Below are 7,192 nucleotides of genomic sequence, written 5' to 3'. Positions count from 1 at the left end.
GTGCCTTTACAGGAGAGTGGAGTGCGTGAAAAAAAAGAGACTCGGCTTAAAGACGAGGGATTTATAGAGAGAATGGGTCGAAGACGTGTCCTCTACATTAACAGAAACCCAGCAGGTCAGTCTGTGAGTGTACTATAAAGAATAGATCACGCAGTAGCCGTAAGAGAACTGCGCTCTCTCTCAGTCCTCTGCTATCTCTCTCCCAGAGATGTTGTTTTCCTGTGTCAGCAGTTGTTTCCTGCAGTGGACTTGGAGCTGATTGGGCATCCTATATTAAAGTGGGCTTCGGAGCAAAAATGAGGGTATGTGTGTAGGGTCATTGTGTGTGTGTGTGTGTGTGGGCGGGGGGGGGGGGGGGGGTTGAATGCAGGTCTGTGTGTGTAGGTCTGTGTGTACCTATGTGTATATGTATGTGGGTGTGACAGAGAGTGTGTGTGCATGTATGTTTGTATGTATATATATAATATATATGTGTGTGTGTGTGTGTGTGAGGGGGGGTGTAACAGACAGTGTGGAGCCTTGGTACAACCTCCATTCACTCCCCAAAGGCTAAAGGTCTCCGCACAAGATGCTCCGCCTTTCTCCACCTTTCCTTATGATTTCCACATGCACGCACACAGACGCAGCCTGGTGCTGATTTGAGACAATAAACAATAGCAGTAGCCTGTTCTAACTGCTGTGAGGTAGTGTATGAGATTTGCAACACTGTGCCACTGCTCTTAATCGGGACGTGTGTTCAGTGCACACCCAAGTGCACCCACACACACACACATGTACACATACTGTAAAGCTGACACTCACAGACGTCCACATTTCACATGCACACAGACGCACACACACACAAATACACACACACACAAACCAATGGTTTCTGGAAAAATCAGTACCTGCACACACACATACACAAACATACACTCATGCACACAAACATGCATGAATACACAAGTATGCGTGCCCACATACACCTATGAGTGCATATGCACACTTGTACATACACACACACACACACACACACACACACACACACACACACACACACACACATACACACACACACACACACACACACACACACACACACACACACACACACACAGAGCTCTGGAAAAAATAAGAACCCATTCTAGTGTTTTCTTAAATCAGCATCTCCACATGTACAGCAGCCATTCCATTCAAGTGTTTGTTGAATTCCTTCACAGACACACATCATTCTACTTAATGAGATGCTGAACAGGTGATCACCTCAACAAAATCCTGTTCTAATGAGCAACAGTAAAAACCTCTGCTGCTGTCATCACTATTCTCCTGTTATAGAACCAGCTGAATGGGAAAAGCAGTGCTAGGACCCAAAAAGACCTGGAGAAGCTTACAAGCCAGAGTGTCTCGCACCCACTGTGAAATTTGGTGCAGGATCAGTGATGATTTTGGGGTGTTTCAGTAAGGCTGAAATCAGGCAGATTTGTCTTTGTGAAGGACACATGAATCAAGCCACTTACAAAACTGTTCTGGAAGAAAACCTGCTCCCTTCTGCTCTGACAATGTTCCGCAGCTCTGATGATTGTTTTTTTCAACAGGACAATGCTCCATGTCACACAGCCAGGTCAATCAAAAGTGTGGATAAAGGACCATCCCACAATGTCTGCAGCTTACAGGTCACTGAAACAGTCTCACACACACACACACACACACACACACACACACACACACGCACTCTCTCTCTCTCTCTCTCTGTCACACACACACACCATAAAGTGAGGTCAGACAGAGACAATCCTTAGCAACTTGCCAACTTACATATTCTCTCTTTCTTAGACACCGTGTGTGTGCGTGCAGTAGCCGATCACTGTCTAATGAAGTTGACTGAATGAAGTTGACTGAAACGATTCCCTTCTCTCTACTATGACTGCTCAGTCATGCCTCTTGTTATGCTACTCTTAATGAGCATCAAGGCTCACGTGCTGAGAGAGAGAGAGAGAGAGAGAGAGAGAGAGAGAGAGAGAGAGGAGATGAAACTGATATTAAAGGTGAGTTTGAACACCCTTTAAAACTCCAGTGTACTCTACAAGCTGCTGGTCGCCCCATCTGTCCTACACACGCGCTGTAGGATGGGAGATAACGTTCTCCATCTGGCCCAGATTCACACGCGGAGGGGAGAGGAGCGATTCCCTCAGCCATGACCCTGCATGCAGGAGGGATTCACTCCACCTTCCACAGCCAGATTCACACAGAGTGCTAAACTTAAGGAATTTTATTTCTACATATGCACATAATCCTGGTTTAGGCCAACAGGACAATGCTCCATGTCACACAGCCAGGTCAATCAAAAGTGTGGATAAGGGACCACCAGATCAAGACCCTATCATGGCCAGCCCAATCTCCAAACCTGAACCCCACTAAAAACCTCTGGAATGTGATCAAGGGGAAGCTGGATGGTCACAAGCCATCAAACAAAGCCGAGCTCCTGGATTTCTGTGCCAGGAGCGGCGTAAAGTTACCCAACAGCAATGTGAAAGGCTGGTGGAAAGCATGCCAAGACGCATGAAAGCTGTGATTACAAATCAGGGTTATTCCACCAAATATTGATTTATCGACTCATTCTAAGTTGAAATATTAGTACTGTGTTGTTTATAAATGAACATGACCTTGTTTTTGTTTTTTTTTGTTTTTTACCATTAGTCATTTTCATTAAAAAATGCTCCAAAATACAATATTTTTATGTTGAATTTGGAAGAAATGTTGCCAGTAGGTTATAAAATACAACAAAACTGCTCTGCCTGATCAAACACATACCCATCAGTTGTAAAACTAGAGAAACGGATCATTTTGCAGTGGTCTCATTTTTTTCCAGAGCTGTACATACATTACCCAAAATAAACATTTTTTTGGGAACGTTGTTAAATAATACAGTATACGAACAAATGAAACCTTTGAATCCAGTCAGTGACGGCGTGAAATCTCCCTCAGTCTACGTCATTTTCTATTTCTCACCATCATCATGAAAACTCCGGGCCAGACTGAGCTACTCTTCCACACGGCTGCTGCGTCTGACCCTGCCTGTGCTGGCGTTCACTCTGAGATCGCCTCTCCTCCCCCTCTGCCTCCCACTCGGCGTGAGAGCTTTTGGAAACGTGAACCAGAGAGGCTGGAATTCCCAGTTCCCTGTTGGGCTTGTCTGTGGACCACTGGGAGTGGCAGTGTGGATGTCTTCATCAGCTTCTCCGCACACGCAGGACACACAGGGACTCCACACAAGCAGGGCAAACAGGGACTCTTTAGTGGTCGACGGTGCGCGCCAGTAAACGCATTCTGAGCCGTTCTGCTGAGAGCACGAGAACGGAGTGTGTGTGCAGGCGTGTGTGTGAGCGTGTGTGTGAGTGTGTGTGTGAAGGGCCTGCAGAGACGTGCTCTCCTCCTTTCCGAGCTCCTCTCTGAGCTCAGCCTAATGATTATGTGCAGTGGAGCAGAAAGACAGAGTGAGGCTTGGGGTCACCTCTGACATGCTGTTCAACTCACTATAAGGCACAATGCCTGCAGCTTACAGGTCACTGAAACAGTCTCACACACACACACACGCACGCACACACGCACGCACACACACTCACACGCACGCACGCACGCACGCACGCACACGCACGCACACACACACACACACACACTCACACGCACGCACACATACACACACACACAGAGCACTAAAGACATCATTCTTTTCTCTAGCTTTGACCCGTGCAGGCTGCAGACTAGCTCTCTCTCCCACACACACACCATAAAGTGAGGTCAGACAGAGACAATCCTTAGCAACTTGCCAACTTACATATTCTCTCTTTCTTAGACACCGTGTGTGTGCGTGCAGTAGCTGATCACTGTCTAATGAAGTTGACTGAATGGAGTTGACTGAACCGATTCCCTTCTCTCTACTATGACTTTGTCCTGCTTAGTCATGCCTCTTGTTATGCTACTCTTAATGAGCATCATGGCTCACGTGCTGAGAGAGAGAGAGAGAGAGAGAGAGAGAGAGAGAGAGAGAGAGGAGATGAAACTGATATTAAAGGTGAGTTTGAACACCCTTTAAAACTCCAGTGTACTCTACAAGCTGCTGGTCGCCCCATCTGTCCTACACACGCGCTGTAGGATGGGAGATAACGTTCTCCATCTGGCCCAGATTCACACGCGGAGGGGAGAGGAGCGATTCCCTCAGCCATGACCCTGCATGCAGGAGGGATTCACTCCACCTTCCACAGCCAGATTCACACAGAGTGCTAAACTTAAGGAATTTTATTTCTACATATGCACATAATCCTGGTTTAGGCCACGTGGTGGGGTGCATGATGGGATTTATATTGTTGGCTTAAGAAACTAAAGGGGGTCTTGCAGAGAAATCCCCACAGTATCATGTAACAGCGGTTCTTACTCTGTGTGTGTGTGTGTGTGTGTGTGTGTGTGTGTGTGTGTGTGTGTGTGTGTGTGTGAGTGTGAAAGGCAGCTCTTTTGGTCTCCAAACAGAAGGGAAGTGGTGCTTTATTGATTAACATCAGTAAACCCTTTGGTCTTTGTTCTGTTGATTACAGGGTGTGTGTGTGTGTGTGTGTGTGTGTGTGTGTGTATGTGTGCACGTGCACTTAATCGCTACAGCACGGTATGGTTCTGAAGACCAGATGACTGTGTTATATGGTCAGCTGAACACAAAACTCAATCATACAGTCAAACCTGCAATCAGGATCACACACACACACACACACACACACAATCTGTAACAATTTGCTGATAACAGTCTAGCAGAGCAGCATAACTGGCATATGTCTGCAATCAGTGGCACAAAATTAATGAAGAGCGTGATTAGAATAAATACCACTCTAAAAGTGAACTCGTGTATATGTTGGGGGGATGGTGTGTGTGTGTGTGTGTGTGTGTGTTTGCACACGTGTAGGAGTGTGAGAATGCAGCTGTTAGAAATGTCTGCTGATCTCCATACGAGAGGTTTTCCTCTGAGGATGAAGGACACATCTTGAATTGCAATTAAACAATTATTCACCTGTCCATGTGTGTGTGTGTTGCTAGTTTGTAGCAATGGTTGCTTGTTTGTGAGAAAGATGCTACCAGGAAACACCTTCTGCTCTCTCATCGTTATTGCTGTTACCCAAGTGTGTTTATTCACACACACCTGCACACTCACACAATACCAATATATAGCCCAGAGTACTAATAAAAACGCGCGCACACACACACACACACTATTCCTACTTTGCTTTGCAGTCGAATCTGTGTATTTAAAAAGCATCATATTATCAGACCGTTACTTTCCCTCAACATGACATGCCTGATGGCACACACTTACACAAACGCAGGCATAAACACACACACACACACACACACACACACACACACACACACACACACACACACACACACACACACACACACACACACACACACACACGGACCCCAAAGACACAATGACAGGATACCCTCAGGATACTGATTCTCAGGCAAGTCAAAAGACGAAAACATCTTGAAGAAAAGGAGTCGTGAATGAAGGCAGTGGTCCAACCATTAACAAGCATCAAGATCTGAATAGCACATCATTAAACTGCAATTGTCTTTGGTTATTGTCTTCTGACACACACACACGCACCCCGAACCAGCTTACTGCCCATTCTGTATCCGTTCTGTCATCTCGCACAATGCCACTGGGATGACCTTTGACCCCAGTGTGTTTGAGCTTGCATCCTGTCCGGTGAGTTATTTAGGTTTGATGTGACTAGGTGGTTATCTTTCCACGGCCACCTTCTGTCCACACGAAAGACTATAGCAAGCTTCCTACTAGTCATCAACACACACACACACACACACACACACACACACACACGCAAACCACACTCGGGCACAGATTATATTGATTAAAGTTAGGAATGGGAAAGAGGTCATTCTTAAAAATCTCACCATTAGACCCACTGAAGTATGCAATTTCTTTCTACACACTTTCACTGTCAACATACTCCGCAATAAACAAACACACACACACATACATACACACACAAAGCCACACACAGTAATGAGCACTTCCTTTGTTGGGGTATATTTATATTAAATCCTAAGGCTATAAATCAGGTCACAAACTCCCAAAAGCTCAGTGAGCGGAAGGTGTGATGAGAAGAGCAGATCTGGGAAGTTCAGGATGTTTGCTCCACAATAAACTTCTGACCAAAGTCCCACTAATAACAGAGCAGTCTGCTGCAGACGAGAACCCCCCACACCTCGGAGAAACGCATCTCCTTCTCATTAGAGCACTTCTCTCAGACAGTACCTTCCTCCTTTCTGCATAATTGTATGTTTTGCCCTTTTTTGTGTGTTTATCTTTCTTTTCTTCTTCTAATTTGCCGCTGTTTTGTGAGTGGGAAGGGAAGATGCGTTGGAGTTGCAGGAGCAGACTGGCCATCCTGCCGCCCAGCAGCATGTGTGTGTCCAGGGCACGGCTGTTTTACCTGTTCACTACCTGCATGCAGCGCTGCATTGCAGACCAGGTCGTTGCCATCTCGCTTCCCAGGCGGATCAATGACCCGGTTCGGGAGAGAGAGTGCAGAACCTGGACAGGGGGAACAGGGGCAGGCGTCTGGGCGGGACGTCCCGTTCAGAACCCCTGCCTGCCTTCTCACACTGTCCTGTGGGATCCACACCCCAATTCAGTTCAGACCAATTCAATTTCATTCAATTGCATTCCCTTCCACTATATTGCACTTCATTGCATTCTGTTCAGTTCATTTCACATCAGTCCAGTTTAGACTGACACACTTCAATTCCATTTCATTGTTTGGAGACGTTCTCAGGATTCAGACTGTTCTGTATGTTCAGACGAACTACAGAACTAAACTACTGAATATTAAAGCTTAGCAAAAGTTGGAAGACAGAAGAAGACATGAACCGAGGTCACGTTTAGAGGTTCTGGCGCCGTGGCCTCTGCCCCTACACCACGAGGCAGGCTACAGCGATCCAGAATCTACCAGCGGCAGGGTGTAGCGTCGTGCTCCCTTTTACCACTGAGACTCTTCTCCAGGTCGTGACCCCTGCCTGCTTTCTCCAGCGAACTCTACTTATGCTCTCATCAGGACTTCGACTTGCCCAGGCGGGTGTTCACGCAGTGGGGGGAGCAACAGCAGGTCACCCCTCCCCACGTCTCCACCCCCCATTTCACACC

The sequence above is a fragment of the Electrophorus electricus genome, chromosome 18 (assembly GCF_013358815.1).
Source record: "Electrophorus electricus isolate fEleEle1 chromosome 18, fEleEle1.pri, whole genome shotgun sequence".
Taxonomy (NCBI): domain Eukaryota; kingdom Metazoa; phylum Chordata; class Actinopteri; order Gymnotiformes; family Gymnotidae; genus Electrophorus; species Electrophorus electricus.
Note: the sequence above shows the minus strand (reverse complement) of the source record.